Genomic DNA, 19,985 nt, shown 5'->3' on the forward strand with positions numbered 1-19,985 from the left:
TTGAGGTGGCCACAGGAAACCCTTTAAAAGCATCCATGCCTCCCCCTCTACTGTTTGCTGGTGGAGGAGGCTCTGTGGAGGCAGTGTTGCTCTGACCCTCTCTGGCCAGGGAGCTATAGCAGGTAGGAGATTTGCAGAGAGATTTAACTGCTCTTCTACTTTCTAGTACACTTTTAGGTTGCTTTCTGTGCTGTTCTTTTTTTTCTTGCTTCAGTTGAAAATTTAGAGCTAGCAGTTGGTGCAGAAGTGTTATTATGCCCTCACTTGTTTCATTAGCCTGTACTGATAAAAATCAATTCAGGAAAGACTTTTAAAGAAAAAAAAATAATAATAAAGCCAGAATGGATTTAGCATGCTATGCAAGGTGATGTGTTCTGACACAGGTTGGTGCTAGCATTGGGTTGGACCAGAAGCAGAAAGGACTGATAGGTCTTTCTCCTTAAAGCTGGCTCTTGTGCCTCCACAGGGGTAACACAGGTGTTCCTTGTGCTCTGTGTACATGTGTTATCTGCCCCCAGAATACTAATGCTTGGTTTTCTGGGTCAGTAGTTAGAAAATCCTGATTTTCCTCAACATTTTCCAGTAGTTGAGTTAACAGCTACTTTTGAGAAGTAGGGAATCAACTGCTGCATCTTCAAATCCTGGAGCACATCTTTCCAAGAGACGCACTTCTGGAGACAGCAATAAAACCACATCTGCAATTTTGTGAGGAAAAACAATGGCAGCATCCTCATACATCAGGGAGTGCTCTTTCATGTGGTGAGCTCGGCACCAACCCCACTGCTCCATAGGAGATCACAGCAGTCACAAAGCACCAAATGAGTGAAAGCAAATTGACATTTTGCCATGCGTTCATCAACCTGGGGATGCTTTGGTTCTCCTGGCCAGCACCACAGTGGCAGGGAGCTGTGCCTGTGGGTCAGAGATGGGTGCCTGTGGCCATGTTGTGACTTTTATTTGCCTAGCTGGCCACTGCTCACATGCAGAGCCCATGCAAAGGGGAAAAAAACCCTTTCCCTGCAAGTGGCAAATGCAGGATCACACCTGCAGTCTTCATGGCTAAGAGGAGCATGAAGTTGAGGCATACTCAGGACAGCTGAGAATAATTATCTTCTAACTGATGTGGTGGAGACTGATGACCCTTAAGAACCATTTGATTCATGTGAATAGGTTTCCTGGGAGCTGTGCTCAAATATTGATGTGATGAGCCATGATTCTTTCTTCTACAGTTCTGTGGCCTTTATGTCACCATGTTTTGAGCCAATTCTTACAGTTCACATCAATATGCCAAGTAAAACTTCCTGAACATAGTTCCTGCATCTGTGCAGTAGTTGGCTTTCAAAGTTAACTGTCCCTGCTGTTTCATATTTTTTAGATGCCAGCAGCGATTAGACATTACCATGGGCTAATTGCTTGTACAATTTCAGTTTTTTACCTTGCAGCTGCCTTGAAATTTACAGCTGCAACAACAGGAACAAGCCCCATGCTCTCAGAAAATACAAATTAGTCAAAAACAAAACTACTTTTTGTTTTGTTTGCAGCTGTTTATCCCAAAATTGGAGAGCTACTTACACCCCCTCACTCTGAACTGTATAAACAGACATTACCCCAGTCTGAGGCAACATATATTTAATGCCAGCCCAGAGCTCAGCAAAGGCACCTTCTCAGCTCAGAGACAATTACTCACATTTATGATTACTACTCTGGATCTCCAGAGGTTTCTTTTAATGCAAGGGATGCTGAACACTTGGTTTAAAGGATTAGTGTGATATGTGTTCTTTTGTTCAGTCCAGATGTACACACAAACAGGCTCTACTCCTGCTGTAGCTGCTGTGTGCACACATAGGAGTCAACAGACAGCGTTGCAAACATCTCGGGGAGTGGCTGAATTTTAAAGCCTATCATGCTGCAACCACTGTTTCTCAGTCTCTGAACAGGACACGTAAATCATGGGTTGGAAATCTTACGTACAATTTTTTTCAGGAATAGCATGTGCCCAGTTTTTTTTAAAAAGCTTGCAGACACACACCCAGAATGTTGCCTCTTTGGGGCAGCATTGCCCAAGGGTTAATGTCTTTCTCCCTAGAATGAATTTCTGTATTAACTGAACTGACCCTCATTAGGACGGAGGCATCCAGATGATGGCAGGGTGTGTCATGTCCCGTTAGCAGAGTAGCTGTAGCTGTCACTACATGTGTTTCTAGCCTGCCTTGGCTTCAAATACTGCTCCTGGCCCAGGCATTGCTACCCAAAATAGAGGAATCACCTCGCTGTCTTTTGCAAATTTTGGCATGCCATTATTAGACTCAGATGCTGGAACATGTGCTAATGCTGGAGAGCCTACATCATGCCTGCGGATGTTTGCTAATCCCAAATTTCAGAGCCTCCCTGGTCTTGCCAGAACATCAAAGCTTAGTGGAGCATTGCAGTGCAGATGAGGAAATTACGAAGGGGCAGTACATGGCAGGTAATGGATTAGAGTCTTTCAGAGGAGCGAATGTTTGGATCAGGAAAATGATAGGTAATTAAAAACTGTATGGGACTTGAGAAGATTCCAGGATTAATTTATATCTGCTGCTTATTCTCTTGCCAGCATTTCCACTGCCCCTTCCCCTGTATCCCCTACAGGCAGAAATGTGAGAGGCAAGTGGCTGCTGCCCATCTTTTCCTCTTCTTCCCATCCTGGCTCTGCTTCCAGGTGCTGCAGGGCTCAGACCCTGGAGGCTGTCTGCTCTGCTGTTAGCAATGCTTCATCTTGCTTGTTGCAAAAAACATATGGCAAATCAGTTCTCCTGCCTCGCTTTATGGGGACAAATCCCCAGGCAAAGACCAGCACGTGAGCTCAGACACACATACTTGTCCAGATGTTAGTCAATGCCAAAATGAAAATAGGAATAAGAAACCAAACCTGAAGCCACTCTAGGAAACCGTACTTCCAAAAGCATTTCTCTGAGTGATTTTAAAAAGATGCTTGAATAGCTTGGGCCACTTTCAGTTCCTAATTCTAGGAATAACCTTGAAACAAAAGACTAAGCTGCCGTTTACAGGACAAAGCAAGTGCAGGCTGGCTAAGCAGGGAAGTGTTTAGACAGCACAGGCTGGGGAATTATAACTTGGCCTTTCTCTCTTCATGTACAGGCAGAGCCAACAATATGCCATTTAAAAAGCTGCCCTGAGTATTGATGTGCTGGTGGAATCATGGATCTACAGTGAGGGCTCTCCTTGCCTGCTGGCCTAGCAGATGTGTGCCTGTTGTTTGGGCCACCTGGGGGCGGGGGGGCAAAAATACCTGCAAGCAGAAGGTCAGAGCTGCAGGATAAGCCTGCATTGGCCAATGTAACCAGAGAGGTCTCCATGCTGTTGGAGTGTGCATGTGGTGTGATGTCTTGCTGCATTTTCCACCTAGAGTGGCTTCCAACAAAAGCCATAGAAGCCTTTCTGGCCTCCATCTCCAGCTGCATGGAGCGACCTCTGCCACCAGCTTTCCAAAACTCCTAGCCGCTTGTCGACTCTTAAAAGCTAACGGGCTCCAGAGCTGTGTTTTTCTCATATAAAGACCTACAGCAGCAATTCTCACCCCTAGTCCTGAGACTGTGGATGCTAAGGGGAAGACCACATCCTATTTCACCACTGGGACTCCCTGGCTGTATGGAGATTTAGGCTTTGTTGTGTAGTCCAGGTGCCTTTTGATTTGAGCTGTGGCTGTGTTAGTCACACAGGAGAAGTAACATGTTTTGTTGGGGCTGCTGGGAATAAGCTGTGGCCAGGAAATGAGAAAATGTGGCTGTTCCTCACCTGCCTTTTCATTGCTTTCCTCCCTCCATGCTCCAGCCTCTCCTAGCACATCAGGAGGCACTCAGCAGCCACAGGCAAATGGCTGTGTACGTGCTCTGCCCTCTCTGGAGACAGGGCAATACCTCGCTACTGTTATTAGCAAGTAAAGTTTTTTCCTCAGGAAAAAAAAATAGCATGGCTGGTACTGCAGCACTCATGTCTCTAAAGCTTCTTCCAGTAGGTCATGGAATATCTGCACCCCTCAGCACCAGTTAGGCTATTGCTTTTCTTCCTTTGTTTCTCTCTTTTTGTCATAAGCAAGAAATAAGAAACTGTCCTTTCCCCTACTTACCTCATTAGGACTTTAATAACTGAAAGCACATTTTTGGCAATTATAGTTGGCAGCCATCAGTGTTTCTATTTTTTTAAACAAGTCTGAACCTTTGCAGCAGTCTCAACAAAAAAAAAAAGCTTTTCTCTCTCTTTTTGTAAGCTTAAAGAAAGTCTTTGCCACTGTTGTGTAATGTTCTTGAGTAGAACAACTAACTTTCTATACAGTTATTGAAATTAAGGAGTTTACAGTTTTTCCGGCTGTTTTCTGTGATGCAACATAAACAATAAGAGCGATAGCTTGCCTTGGAAATGCTCCACACAAGCCACACAACTGGATTCCAGCATGATAAGGTTAGGTTACGCTGTCTGCTGCTTGTTGTTCTTCTCAAATTTCTGAGTCAGCAAAAGCAACCAGGACGAAACACGGATATCTTACCCTCGCCCATTTTCATTCTTTCCCTGTGCCAGGAGTAATGCAATAACATTGGTGTAGGGTGCAGGGAGTTACCGAGGAAGTTTTTGTGGTTTCTAGAGAAGAGGCTTTGGGCTTTTCACGGGGGGAGGAGGGGAATAATCTCATGGCATTTCCAGAAGTAAAAACTCACAGAATAATGGAGTTCTCATGCCTGTGTGTAAGGTGAGATCTGAAGCTGGGGCCCATCCATTGGCACAGTAATCACAAGAGGGTCAATAGATGTTTGCACTGGCCCTTGCTGTGAAATGCTTCATGGATGGATGTAGCCATGAGTTCTCTGCCCATGCTCTGCTTGGATGCTAAGTAGGTTTGGTCTCAACTAAGGCTGTTTTTTCTTTTTTTTACCTCTCCCATAGATGAATCATGCCTTGCAAGAGGTGCAAAGCATGCAATTCCTTCCCCATCATGTGGAAGTGGGATGGACAGCAAGCTGGTGGCAGGCATGGGGTGAAAGGGGTGGAAGAAGGCTGTGTGTCACTGAGGTTAGTTTGATGCTCCTGCCCCTCCAGCTCCAGAGCAGTGATGGAGCAAATCTCAGGGGATCTAAGAAGCCATGGGTAGGAGTTGAGCTGGAGCAAGTACAGTGGGATGCATTCAGGACAAAATACTGTCCTGAAATAGTGTCCAAATGGCAATGAAGCACCAGATTTAGGTGTTAAGCGTGTGGTTTGGATATCTGAGCTAATACCTGCTCTTACATTGAGTCAGTGCTCTCAGTGTGGGAGAGAGCTAGTGGAAAACTAAATCATGTCTGCAAGTGCTTCAATCGCATGTGCTGATGAAGCATGAATGTAGCCAAGGGCTTGAGCTGAAACAGCCTCTGAAAATGGATAAACCTTCCTAGAGCTCAGGATCCACTCAAGAGCATCTTGCTGGGGGGGGGGGGGGAGGGGGAAGGCTAATAAAGTGCATTTTTTTTCTTCTCTAGGCCTGAATTTTCTAAGACAACTGTGACTTTTTATTAATGCCAAGGCAGTGTCGTGAAGGTTCTGTAGTACCTCAGCTCCCATGGAAATTCTCAAACCTGAGATGCTGAGATGCTTTTACAGGTCTAGACACCACGTACCTGCAGGCACCACACCTGGAAAGGTACATTTCCCAAAAATTCTATATTATTATTGAGCTTCGAATGGAAAACTAAGTGAAGGACGACAGCACTACTAGCATCTGATTTCACCTCTTAGTTACTTTATCCTTCCATGATCTCTTCAACTGGTGAGAAACAACAGGGTCTGATGCTGGTTGCGTGCCGGGGGAATCATCTGAATCTGAACAGAGTCTTCCAAAGAGATTTTTAATGAATTACAAAGTTTTTCCCTTCATTGACATGCAACAAGCCCTCTCCTGCCTCCCCCACGCCTCTTTCTATGGCTGCAATGCCTGGTCATGCCCTGCTCCCCAGAGGAGAAGCCAGGCATGTCTGAAGTGTTCGGGCATCGTTGCCAAGGTACAGGAGGAGGTTTTTTGGGGCTGTGTGCCAAGCTACTAGCTGCTGGAGGAGCCTCAAGTCAGGGGCTGGAAATGTGACTGACCCAGCTAGGGGTGATGGGTCCCTTGTTAAGGAGAGGACTGAAGGCAACAAGCAGATTCCCTGAGGGGTTTGGAGCCATTCCTTTAGGCAGACTTAGAGTAAAAGGAAAATAATGTGATATCGATGGTGGGTTAACACAGCTGAGAACAGAGCAATAGCTCCAGAGCCTTGGTCTGGTTGGCATACTACAGCTCTCAATGTGGTTGTGAAGAGGAGCAATGATGCAGTTTTCCTCAAAATCTCCAATTCTTGTCGAAACAATGGCTTAAAGAAAAAGAAACCAATGCGAAGAGGTGGGAGAGAAACAGACTATCCACATACAAAGATTTTCTAGATTTTAGACATTTTTCTGTTCTGCACCAACACAAACTCAAGGCCTCCCGAATGACTCAGCATAAAAAAGATTGAAAGAGGCCTATTCAGGAATAACGCAGAGCCTGAGGGCAGGGCCAGTAGCGTGGGATCTGGGAGGTGCAGCTGGCTCTGAGTTACAGTGCAGGCTCTTGAATTTGGTTCTCCCATGTTCCTGATGATCTGACCAAAAAATAGGAAATTCCTCGCTATGCGGTGAGGCTCTCTTGGCTTTTGCTTAGGAATACTGGCCAGGAGCTGAGGAACCTTTCCTGGTGAAAGGGCCATCAGCATCAACCTGTTCTCACAAAGACTTGTGATGAACTGACATTGTAGTGTAGATGTTTCATGGGAGGAGTCCCGGCCTCCAAATAAAATATTCTAACAGGCTTAGCAGCAGTATAAACACCAACTCTGATGAAAGATATTCAAACAAATATTCTTATAGCCTCTCAAACTTCAATGGTGCTTTCATGGGATCATCCTGTAAAGCAATACAGCAGTTTCCTTGTAGACTGCTCAAGCTTTCCATCACCTGCAGCTACTGATTGTGGTGCCTTGAGGTTTGTAGCTAATTGAGAGATGCATCAGGACAGAAGCCTTCTGACTGCTCTAATAACCCTCATTCACCTCAGCCTTGTATGCCTGTACTGAGTGTAGTGCGTCAGGTGAATTTATTTTGCCTAATAACAGCTTTATGGGGGAAACTCACCTACAGATAAGTTCCCTAAAACTTCTGTAGCTTTTTCAGAAATTGATGGCTATAGCTACTCTGTTGCTGAACCTTTTCACATAAGGTTGAAATAAACTCTATTATAAACTAATGACTCCTGCAGTGTTATCAGAACATTGTTGTTAAGATGCTGTTTCATTGCTGTTCTGCCCATAACTTCAAGCTTCTTAGTGTGTTCATGCTTCCCTAAAAACCTTGGCATCTCTTTTTCAATATAAAGTATTTAATCTTCATGGTTGAGTTCATCTTGAGTTTAAACATGACCTTCAAGTTTCTATATGCAAAAGAAAAAAAAGCTAAATAGAAAAATGCCTTATTTCTCTTCATTCTCTTGATTTTTTTAAAGAAATCAAATAGGTCCTAAATGCATGACTGTTGTGGGAGATGAACAGTGACCAATGTTTTATTACTTGTATCACCTTTGTACCAAGAAAGCCATATTGTTTTAAATGAAATGCAGTGGGATTACCATGGGGGGGGGGAAAGGAAAGGGAAGCATTATAGCAGATACATTTCACCAAGAGAAATACCAGACACTGGAAATCTCCCATCTGCAGCTGCACAGGTTGATAATGAAATGATTAAAACAGAGATGAAAGTGCAGAGCATTAGACCCAAGATGCAGAAAATCTTCAAGCTAAGAACTAGCTAATGATTTTGAGCATGTTCTTCAGTGCAGAGGCACTCATTACAATACCTAGTGCAGAGGGATGATGTAAGACAGCCTAAGGATGGAAAACCTTGCTCAGCAATGCGTTGAATACATGGGCAGAGAAAATAATTGCCAATTCTGGGACATTTTAGGAGCCATTAAGGTTGCCTTGGCGTGTCCCACCCTGGGACCACAAGCAGGGGACCTGCCCTCCTGGAGACAATGGCAGACCTCTCTCTCCGTGGGCGAGAGCAGGGGCATGTCCTGGCAGAGCAAGCTTTTCCCATTAAGTTGTTCCTTTTTCCTTTCTAAATTGTTGGCTGTTAGTATCTCCTTCCTGCAGAGGCCCATGGACTTTGGCTCAGCTGGAGAAGGGTGGGTTTCTGTAAGTTGATTCCTTTATTAAGCAGAACCTGGGGTCTCTGCTGCTTGCTGACATTGTCCTAAACCCCTGCAAACTGGTACCGACACTCCTGCTAACCAGAAGCCTGATCCCTCATTCCAATGAGGAGTACCTGAGCTTTGAGTCCATTTGTCAGCTTTGGCAGGCTCAGTGATTTATTTAATCTTCTAATAAGTCTTCCCCCCCACCCCTTTTCCCCCTTTAAATTGTTCTGTATCCTTTACTAGAAAGATGTAAATTTCACCAGATGCTGGGGGGAAGTTAAGGTGTTCATCCAACTTCTCAGCATGTACCTCAAATACCCCTTTTGCTCCAAGTGGTATCAGGGGTGTTTTCACAAATTAGACTCAATGTTCTTAGGAAATGGACATGAAATTAATAGCTTCCTTAATACTGATTTTTTAACTCCCACTAGCTGGTGTCCCTGTTCCAGGACTCTCTGTACAGTGGCAACTCAAAGTTGACTAACTGCATGGACACCTGTAGAAACGTGGCCTCGAATGTATTCATGGCTTCTTGGCAGGTCTTTTCCATTTTATCTGGGATTTAACCAGCAGTAATTGACTTTCAGGAAAGGACTAGTAATTTCCCTTTCCAAGGTCAGTGCCAGATTCTGGCAGGTCACAAATGCCTGTGCTGGAAGGCTCAAACCTTTCTGTCGACTGGAGCTGAGCTGGGAGGCAGACACACAGGGCAGGATAATTCTGTTTCTCTAGTTCCCAGTACGGTTATATCCTTTTTCCATATTCTTTGCTTAGATCATGATAGTCCCTGCCACATTTGCTCTGTTTGCTCCAAAATATGGTTGTGGCTCCAGCAGCAGCACGCACACCCCAGGATGTAAGGCAGGATCAGCCCTTCATGCTGGCCAATGCCTGGCACCATGGGAAAGGTGGGGCTGGCACCACCTTGTGTCCACAAAAGCAGATCAGGCCCCTTGGCTGTAAAAAGCTCTCCAGTGTCTGCTCTAGCTGCAGGTGGTGGTGACATGCAGCTTGCTGGCTGTGCATTAAACCCAGCACCCCTCTTCGTGCTGTTAAGTGTATTCTTCTGGGCTGAGTAAATTACCACTGGACATCTGTAAAACACATTTATGTGGCTTGAAGGTTTCTATAGACAAAGATGGGTTAGCTCTAGCTACCCTCCCAGTTTAGCCCCAGGGTACGTTTCTGCTGTGGATGTCTCCAGTGACGAGCAGCATTCCAGAGTTAACAAAAGGCTAGGGAAGGGTTTGTGGTCTGTGTTATCCATTAGCTGCTAGAAGCCTGTGCCAAACATTCTTATTGTTACAGTTGATTTGTCTGTAGATATCAATGGATATACCTCTGAGAGCAAGGGAATTCTGCCTATAGGAACCAGTCTCCAATGGTTCACAATTTTATGTATTTCCATGCACCGTGTTGGGAATTGCACATTATTAATACGTATGCTATCTGATTGCTAAAGCCCGGGGGAATACATTTGCTTTTCCTCATTCCTCAGACTTGCAAAAGTGCATTCATATGTTCCATTTCTTGCAGGGTTACTGTCTTTATTGAATCCACTGGAGCATGTACAGCATTGTTAGGCATATATGTTTTTTAGAAGGTTCAGAATTTTAGTCTTCCCCTTTCAAAAAAAAAGACTAATTTTTGGACAGAGACAATCCTTTTGTTCTGTGCCTGAACAGTGCCTAGTTATGGATTCCTGACCTGTGAATTCTGTACCTGTGTGCTGTAATTATTTAAGGAAGAGTGACTAAATAGCTGTGTAGAAAGGCAACAGAGCACCCACAGATGCACTCTGCCCTCCTGCACAGAGGTATAGCTGAAGAGCTGCTTTAGCAGAGTGAGTGCTTGCTGCACAGGAGTCATGCATCCTGATTAAGGTGCATGGGCTAAAACATATACACTGAATATTTTTATAAACTTTAAAAAAATTTCAAAAGATGAACTCAGTACAAGTAATTTTTCTAATTTTTAAAGATAATTCAAAGAAATGAAATCAGTAAGACCTTTTCTATTGGCAAGGGCCTCTTAAAATTAGGAATCAAAATTACCTTCTAACAACAGCTTATACTTGGCAAACAAATGTCTACTGAGCACATTTGCTGGAATTATTTATGCCTTGCTCTCAGTCTGTCTGTGAAGTATACTGCTAACATAGCACTTGTCTAATTTAAAGCTGGGAGTGAAGCCATTGTGTTTAGTAGAAGGTATGAGTGGGGGAAATCCAAAGACGTTATTTTCCAGGCCATACTTGTTTTTAAATGAGACATGCTGCAATCTGGCTATTCCAAAGGGGGACAGGAAAAGGGAAATTTCTCAAGAAGTATTTTCATGAACCATGAAGATAAATCACCTCCTTCAGAGCTGAGTTAGCAGTAGTCACTGAAGCCATAATTCCTGAACCGGGAGGAACTCAGTGTAACCCCTGATCCATGCGCTGGCCGCACACTGCACCCACAGAGCGTTTGTTTAAAAGCTTAGTTCCTCCAGTACCTAGGGGAACCCTGGTGAAAGGGAGCACTAATTATATTTGAAGTTACTAACATGCTATTAAAAGCAATCCTGCTGTTTAAAGTTGGCCTTGCATGACTTTTGCGATTAGAGGAAGAAGAGCAGCAGATAACAAGATAAAGATATCTACCAGAGCTGACTCGTGATATTTGTAGAGCACAAGGAAGAAATGGGGAGCTACGAATGACCCTCTCTTCATCTGTCCCCTAACACTTCAGTTGCTTTGATTCATTCCTGTGCTTTACGCAGGCACTTTAGCCACTAAAGGCCCAAGCAGAAACTGTGCTCACTTCTGGCTGTTCATCGGGGTCTGAATTTTCTGATGTTTGTTGGAGCAAAACGCAAGCTCAGCCTTCTGAGAACAACTTCCAGGGATGCCCTAGACCGCAAGCGTGTTTTGCTCCTGTTGCAGTGATGCCCCAAAGCTCCAGGGAGAGGCTGAGGAGGGCTCTGGGAGGGGACAGCAACACTGCTGGAGGGTCCCCACCTCTCCTAGCCTTCCCACCCACTCCAGCCTTTTGATGGACCCATTATCTTTTACAACTGGGCAAAGGGGCCCATCTCCTGGGGAGGTATTTCATCTGCCATCCAATCCCTTCCTGCTGGCTAAGCTCAGCCAAAAAACACTGTGGGTTTAACCCTTGCAGATCTGATTCTCTTCAGACATTTGGGTGACTCTGCTTGGGAACGGTTTTGCAGTTTCATAAGAAAGCACAAGATCAGGACTTTGATTTTTCTCTTTTCAGCACGCTGCTGAAAACAGGATCTAAAGCGCCAAAATAATCAAGTCAAAAATAGAGGCCAGAAATGTGTAACTCATCTAAGGTACTAGACAGTGACAGACTATATAAAATGTTATTGTTCAACAAACACTGTCTCTAATAAACTCCATTTACTAGTGTTAGCAGTTTGGCAACTTGGAAACCCCAAACTCCAGTTAAGTAAAGAAACAAAAAGCAGAGACACATGATGATACCCACAAACTGCACAGCTGGTTTCTGTTTTAAAAGATACTCTACTTTTCATATTAAATACGGGTGCTTAGAGTGCAGAAAAAACCATATGGCTTTCTGGAAAATGAGAACCAAGTTCCAAAATCAAAAATCCCTGGACACATACAGCCATTGAAAATAAGAGTGCTTTTTCTCTAACTAGCTACTGTTATAGCACAGATGAACCCACCTTGGCAGAGTGAGTAGTAGGGGTGACTGATGTTTCTGCATCAGTTCCCAGGGGAGACTTGGACCCCCTGAAGATGTTGCAGTAGGAGTTGTAATGCCCAGTGTCCCCATGATAGGTGTGTAAGGCCAGGTCCAGCACCCGTCTCTGTTACAGGTTTCAGCAACAATGGAAAGAGCTCAGGGTTTTGCAAGAAAAATCTTTAGTCCTTCATAACAAATTGACTGTCCCTACCATCACTTCTTGTTATATCTTAAGATTTTTTGACTGAAGATGATTTAAAGGGCCTTAAAAATATTGTTATACTCAATAACCTTTGTGTATTTTGAGTGAAATGAAGATGTATTAAGTATCGCTATATTTGTCTGAAAATATTTAGAGCATCCCCTAATTAAATCTTCAATTCATCTGCTAATGGCCGTGAAAGGGACGGCTGTTAATTTTGCCTTTTGTTTGCTAAGTCTCCCAGAGAATTTCACTTATGCTGCTTGTCTGCTTTTTGATAAATCTGTTACATGCTAAGTCCTGGAAAGCTCCCAGTTCTCTGTATTGCAATCAGCAGACAGCTTCTGACAAAATTAAATTGTATCATCAGCCTGTCATGACTGTCAATCTTTGGTTCTGCTTGGGCATTCTGGTTATGTATACATATGGCCAGGAAATAGGAGGTTACGTCCTCTTAGAATGCTTTTCTTTTATATTTATAAGTAGAAATAGACTTGTGCTCCCACAGCAGCGTCCTCCAGAACAGCCTCAGTTTCTGATGGTGCCGTGCACAGGCTGCAAGCAAGCAGACCACAGCCAGCACGGTGGGACAGGCACTGGAGCAGTTCCCCTCCTGCTGGGCTGGTTTCTGTGCAGATAAAAGTCACGGACACAGAGACACTCCTGAAAGGAGTCGTGTTCTGGTGGTGTGAGTTTCTGAGAGGCTGGGGAGGTCAGATGTAAGTATATATCTAAATCCACTGACGTTTCATTCATCTCTAGAGGCTAGAGGAGGCACCTTGAACATTCTCACCCAAATTTAGTTTGAATTTAGAATATTTCTGATGCTTGGGTGCTGTTTTAATCCAAAATTTCAAGTCTGAGGTCATCTTTCCTGACAGTAGCAGAATTCACAAAGGGCACGTGATGTGGCAGCCCCAAGTCATTGGTCTTCTGGTACAGACAGCTGTTCTGGTGGAATCTGCCAGCAGTTCTAAAAACATCCAAATGATGTTTTACTGAGGGGGTTATACAATAATTTTGAATGCAGACCATAATTCTCTTCTATCATATGCCTTCTTCTATCATAAGTAGCCTTTGATAAATAACAAAACAATTTAAGCAGCAGCACTTAAATTTGGGGAGGATTTTTGGCAGACTGAGTAGCTTTAGGAAGCAAATCTTTCCAGAGGCCAGGATGTAAGTAATAACACATTTAGACACGTGGGGGGAGAGAGAGAGAGAATTCAGAGAAAGTTGCTGATGTTGCCCACCAGAGCTGGAGACCATCAGTGAACTGATGCTCCTTCCATGCAGTTCTGCAGCTCAGGGCTCCAGAGCCTTTCTGTGACCACGGCCATCGTTTACCTTGTGCTAATGAACTCTGATGGGGTGACAAATGTGTGGAAAAGGTGGTGAGGAGACCCCGGTTGGGGGATTCAGCCTGTGGATGGCCTGGCTGTGTGCTGAGCAGTGGCTGAAGTGAGTCTGTAGGTGGTTTTCTTCCAGGAGGTTGTTTTCGGTTAGCAGTCCTGGGGACCTCTATGCTTGGCACATGTGCCTCAGTCCCCTGCTAAAGAAAGAAGTTCAGTTTTCAAAACATGAAACAGCACCTAGTGCTGGAAAGTGGAAAAGGCAGGATGGGAAGGAAAGGGGCAATCTGGAGGGATTCAGCCTCCCAGGACAACCAGGCAAAAAGTCTCCTGTGTGCCTTGTGGTAAGAGGTGAGTCTGCATTCAGAACTGACAACAGGGTTGGGGGAGATAGAAAAACCCTGTCTGTTGTCTCACCTTTATCTCATGGCGAGGAGATAAGGACAAGTTGAACCAACTGCTGTTCTCAGGGTGAGCGCCCCACTTCCTGGACCTGCTGCCCAGGCGGGCCCATCATGTGATGCGCTCACATGAGCGTGTCAGTCTTACAGAGGAGGTGAGCGATGTTTTCAGCTTCAGCGAAGAAGTGGCTAAAACCACAAGTCTGGAGATACAAAATCGGGCTAACTACAGATAGGGTTATTTATGGAGTGTGGACCCCATCGTGCAGGAGGCAGTGGTGAGATGAGCAGCTCTAACCCTGGAAGAACGCCTCCTGAGAGCCAGCAGCCCTGGGAGAGAAGTACAGAGATCCCAAGAAGCAAAGAACACAGGTCAAACAGGACGCAAAAGGCAAACAGAAGCCATCTGGGAGCATAAGCTTTGTGGAACGCAGTATGTCCTGTGGAGAGGGCATGGAAAAGTGGTCCCTCTCTGAGCTATGGTGCAAGGGACATGGAGAGCACCTTTGCTTTGTCCCAAAGTTTCCGTGACTGCAGGAACTAAAAGAAGAAACCAGTGCAAAGGAAGATGCTACAGTGTGAATTTGTCAGATCCAAACTCAATAAATCAATGAGATAGGAGGGACTGCCAACCCTTCGGCCGCGTTCACACTTGAATTTTTGAATGGACAAGCTCTTTCCTGCCAGCTGGACTGTCATCTGATAAGCAGAAAAAATTAAGCTGCAGAAATATAATCAAACCATTCTGAGGGCAGTAAGGAAATGCAGGCTGCTGATAAGAAACCTCCAGGACAGGCGATGTTACTGCTTGGGCTGCTGGCACAGAGAGGTGCCATCCCCAGCAGTGCAGAGAAGGCATGGGCACGGGTGCAGCACCACACCGCGATATGCTCAGCTTAAACATGGGATTACTGTTCCTCTGTACCTTGTCTGGGGCACACAGTTTTGCTGGGCCTTATTTTGCAGGGGGAGAGTTTCCCTTAGTCTTGATGGAGCCATTAAATAATGAACTGGCAAACCTTCAAAGAAGGGGCATTAATGCACCTATAAAAACCAACATAAAATGCGATCAGCAGCCACACAAAGGAAAGAAAAAAAAATCCAGGAAAAGTAAAAGAACAGCTTATCTGCTTGGAGGAACCACTTAGCTGAACATCGAAATGAAGTTTCTCACCACTATCAGTGCTTTGGGACAGGCCAGCTCGTCTACCCAGGCAAAAGCATCCTGCAGCTGGGAGATCAAGGGCAGCTGCTGGCACCCTGAGTCAGACGGGAGTAATGTGGCCAGCCAGCTCGGGGAGCAAGCTTTCCAAAAGAAGAGCTGTGCTGAAAAGCCTGAAAATGCATTTTCCACAGATTCTGAACCCTCCTTTGGCTTCCCGCTCTAGTTCTTGGGATGGATGGTATAAATCAGCCCCGAATGAAGAGGCTGAAAGATACATAAAATATCTTAGGGTACTAAGCCAATAACAAATCAAAAGGGATCAAAGCAGGGAACTGCTGTGTGTAACACAGCCTGCTGCACTGACAACTCAAAGATTAATGCTGCTCGGATTCAGTCATGTGCTTGCCCTCGCCCTGGCCTCCTCTGTGTCTCCTGGCCTCCCTCAGGGATCCAGGTCTCTCCCGCAGGTCCATTGAAGATGCTGACAAGTCTGACATGGATTCTCCTTGGCCACATTGCATCAATAGCCAGTCACAAAGAGCCTACAGCTTCCAAGGAATGTGTAACTCATCTCTTCAGGCCCCTCTGTTCCTGCCTGCGCAAGAGTCGGTTCATAAAGGCTGACATTTGCACTTCTGAACAGACCCTTTTTTTTTCTCTCAAGCTGCCTCCAAATGCAACTAGAGAAATAAAAGTTTATCTGCTCTCCAACAGGTAAGCAACAATGTTCATCCCGTGTGCAATGGAATAAGCTTTCTCAGATGTTGGCCAGTACAAACACTGATATTTTCAGTACAGAGGCACTGAAGAAACTGCTGGTTTCTCTTCCCTGAGAAAGTAAGAACATGATCAAAGGAAATAGGAACTGGCCCCATCTCAGGGCAAGACAGGGCAGAACCAAACCGTTTTGGCTATCTGAAAGGGCCCATATAAACCACCAGGGACTTCATCTCTCCTGAACTCCACTTGAGTAAGAGAGCGAATGCTGTCTTTGGACCTCCCAAGCTCATGGATTTCCTTGAGGTCAGGAAAAGTGACAATATATTTTGAGGCAAGGCTTATTCAGACATCATGAGGCTGGGAAACAGCATTTGATCGAGTCCCACAGAGAAAGCACCAGACCTGCTGAGGCTCTGAAGTGCAGCATCACCCAGCAAAACAGCTCTTCGGTGCACTAAGGAGTTTGGTAGGGATCGAAGAGTTCGTGTCGGGGGAGAAGGAGACAATGCAGGGCTGCGATGAAGGAAAGGAGCAGCCTGAACTGAGAGACTTCAGTGTACAGCAGGTAAGAGAGCCTTGGGGATAGTTCAACATGTGTTGGAAGTGTTTTCACGTGCCTGATCCAGACTGAGTGACCCTATAGGTAGCTGGCATCTGCAGTAGGATCTGATGGTAATGTCTTTAAAAGAGAAAAGAGCTGTGGCCAGGTTTCAGAAGTGTGGGTTGACAAAGCACTTGCACCTGCAGTCTGCTATACTACACATGCAGTCGCCGTAAGCACATAAGCAGATTAAATGCAGACCCTAGATGAGCTCTTGGCTCACGCACCCCAGGAGAACGGCCGGCACTTCTTTGAAGACACTGCAGTGCTCTGTAAGTACATAGCTTTGCTTTCATCGTGGCTTCAACCGCACCTTTTTCATAAAGAGTTTATTTCACTACTTGACTGACAACTAACCCGATTGTGTGGCTGGGGCAGTAGGACTTGTAACTTTGAGTGTGCCGATCACCACCAGCTTGCTCCATTACCCCTCATTTGCACAGCCCTTCCTGACTCAGCTGTGATATTACCAGACTGGGCCTTCACATCTCAGTTTTCATTGTGAGCGTGCCAAGATGGTTTTTCAATACTGTGCTTTAATCACATTGCATCCTTCAGCATTAGTGGAAACATGGCTCTAAAACCCTGGGCCAGTGTACATCATGATTAAAGTACCACCTTGCTGCTTTTCTGCTAAAATAGGTACATTCTAAACTGGGACAAACATTGGATATCTGATTTCTGGGAAGCAGATCAGAGCACCGGAGTTGTACCAGATACTGTTCATCCTTTGTGCTCGCATATTCTGTTTGTTCTTCCCTGTGTGCATTCCCTGCTGCATTAATGCTATGATGCCAGCTAAAATTACCTCATCATTTGTCTATTGAATTAAAAGATCATCAGGGCATTAAAATGTAATTTAGTAGCTGCTGTTTACACAGATTGGTCATTAAAGATTCCAAGCTCTATTTAGCTTAGAGCTTACAAAGCAACTCATTAAGCTACAACTGCAAGGCCCCCTTTCAGCAAAGTAACTAGCACGTGCTTACGTCCCATTAAATTTAGTGAGCTTTAGGCTTGGATTTTTGAATTTTGCCATTTTGTTCATTGGACGTTACAGTTGTTTCTAATGGTTACTTTGAATTATATCTTTTTTTTAATGCCACAAAAATTCCTGCAAAAATCATCAGAGTCAGAGCATTGAAGGCCATTTTAGAAACCAATGTCCGTCCAGTCATACCATGAATAAAGTAGTGTTTGTATACACAAGTTTTGTACTTGAGTGTAAAACCCACAGGCTGTGCATTGCCATTTGAGAGACAGTGGTGACTGGGAAACACCTTGGCCACTGTTGACTCAAGTGTTACCTTTCAGTAAGGTTGAAAAAATTAAACCAAGTCACAGAACACCTGCATCACTCATTTATTATGTTATTCAATAGAGCTTTTTGTGTTGGCTTCTTTGTTTCTCACTGTTGATGCTATAGTAGATTAACTGGCACCAGAGCAAATGTTCACAGCTGTCTACAAGATGTTGGTGAGTGCATCATGCCAGTCATGCATGCCATCACCAAGGAGATGAATTTATTTCATTCTTCAGAAAGATAGGTCTGTAATATGACCTAATAAACTAAAATCTTTCAGCAAGAGTTGAGAGAATATCCATCAGTCTTCAGGTTAAACCAAGAAAGCCAAGCTTGTGCTGATACTGTTATGATTTAAACAGCCATGCACTGAAATTTTAATAAGGTGGTCAAAGGACAAATCCTAGTACATAACATAAGCAAGTTTCTTATTAAATTTGATATGTATAGAGCTTCTTGCGTGTCTCCAACTTGGTCAAAAAGGGGATTAGTTTATATACTTTATATATGAATACATATGTGCACATGCATGTTTTGTATGAATTATAAGGTTAGCATTTTATATGGCAGCTAGGGTGATTCCTGTTCTCTGATCCACCGATTCACCTAAGCATTTCAGCCAAAGCAACTCCAGTTCATGCTTGTTGGCTGGAGTGTTTTTGTGTTTTGCTGAATATTCGCTGGCCGAAGCATTTGCTTACAGCCGCTCTCTGGATCCAGACCTGAAGTGTGAGGCTCCCACAGACTGCACCCAAGTTTTTGCTTAGAGACCTCTTGGTGAACTACTGGAGAACTCGTGTGAGAGACTTAGAGACTTCACATGTGGTACTTTGAGCCAAACCCACACCTGATTTCTGGTCTGGCTGCTGCTTGGAGTGAGTGAAGAGCACAGGCTGCAGCAGTTGGCTTACTTCTTTGATTTATGTGAGATGTCAAGGAACCTTGGATTTATTTAACATATTTTTTTTAGCCTGACTCAGTAAGCCTACAGCCCAAACCAGCAGCCCTTGCTCAAGTAAAAGTGCTGTCCTGTCAGGCCATGTTTGTAGGTGTGCTGAAGCAGGTGGCTATAGGGAAGGCCATCAGGCAGGAGGCAATGCTGCCCACCTGTAGCCCATCACTGTTCTGTGCAAGTGGGATCTTTTCAGATTGAATGGCAGGTCAAGGTGTTTTCACTCAGTGATTAACACAAATGCAGCTCTTTTCCTCTGAGAGAGGAGGCTGAGGAAACTAGGTGGCTCTTGTTGGGGGATCTTTTTGGTTGGGAGTTGAGACTGGAGTGGAAAAGGGATTCCTGCAGGAGAAAGTTTAGCACCTAGGTGACCTTATGCCCTTTCCTACATGAAGACAGAAGATGTGTGTATGTGTGTTCATCCAAGGTAATGAATGTGTGCGTACGTTTAACCTAGAGTGTTGATGGAATTGGAAAGCTATCCCCATCCAGTTCTTCTGAGTCTTTACAGAAAGTCTTGAATTCTGCTTCTTGAAAAAAAAAAATGCTTCTTTTTTCTTGCTATAGGTTTTTCATAACAATGGCAGTATAATATATCCTGTTTAATGTTATATTGACTTACTATAACAGACTGCCTGTTTAGTGTAGCTAGAATGGAGTCATTATACCCTCTATCATGTTTCAGAAAGTAGTAACCTTCAATTACATCTACACAGACTTGTTTTTTAAATGACAGAATAATTTATCTAGGAACACTAACCAGATTCATCTTGATTTAGTTCTGCAATCAAAAAGAACTAAGCTACTCAGAGCAAAAGCGTTTTACCAGCTATGAAATTTTCACTTTTTCAAGTCCAGTCTAAATGCCTTTACAGTGCTCATTCAACGAGATCCTCTCTTAAAAGCACATTACAAGGTCATTGTTGCAGTATTTGTCTTGAATGATGAGTATTACTTGAAATGACAGTGCATCAATGTCAAGTGCTGGTGTGCTCCCAGTATATCTAAGTTTCTTGGAAATAAAGTAATAGAAAATCCAGGTAGCATATGCATGGTGGGGAGGTATGAAAGGGAAAAAGAAATTGGTTCATCCAAACAATTTTACTTCATTTTTTATGCAAGTCTGAAGAATGTCTGCTGCAAAATACTGGTTTCCTGAATGCTATAAATCTTTCTGCTTTGGTAACTTGTCTTAATTGTTCCTAGCTTTCACTCATCCATTCAAGATATGTACTCTTAATATCATTCACTTGTGATTTTTAGCCTTTACAAGAGGGAGGCATGCAGTTATGTCAGCAGCTTGTGCTTGGTAGAGGTGTAGGTGTCTATAACTTTTG

Source organism: Cygnus atratus, chromosome 10 (genome assembly GCF_013377495.2).
Source record: "Cygnus atratus isolate AKBS03 ecotype Queensland, Australia chromosome 10, CAtr_DNAZoo_HiC_assembly, whole genome shotgun sequence".
In the NCBI taxonomy this organism is placed as follows: domain Eukaryota; kingdom Metazoa; phylum Chordata; class Aves; order Anseriformes; family Anatidae; genus Cygnus; species Cygnus atratus.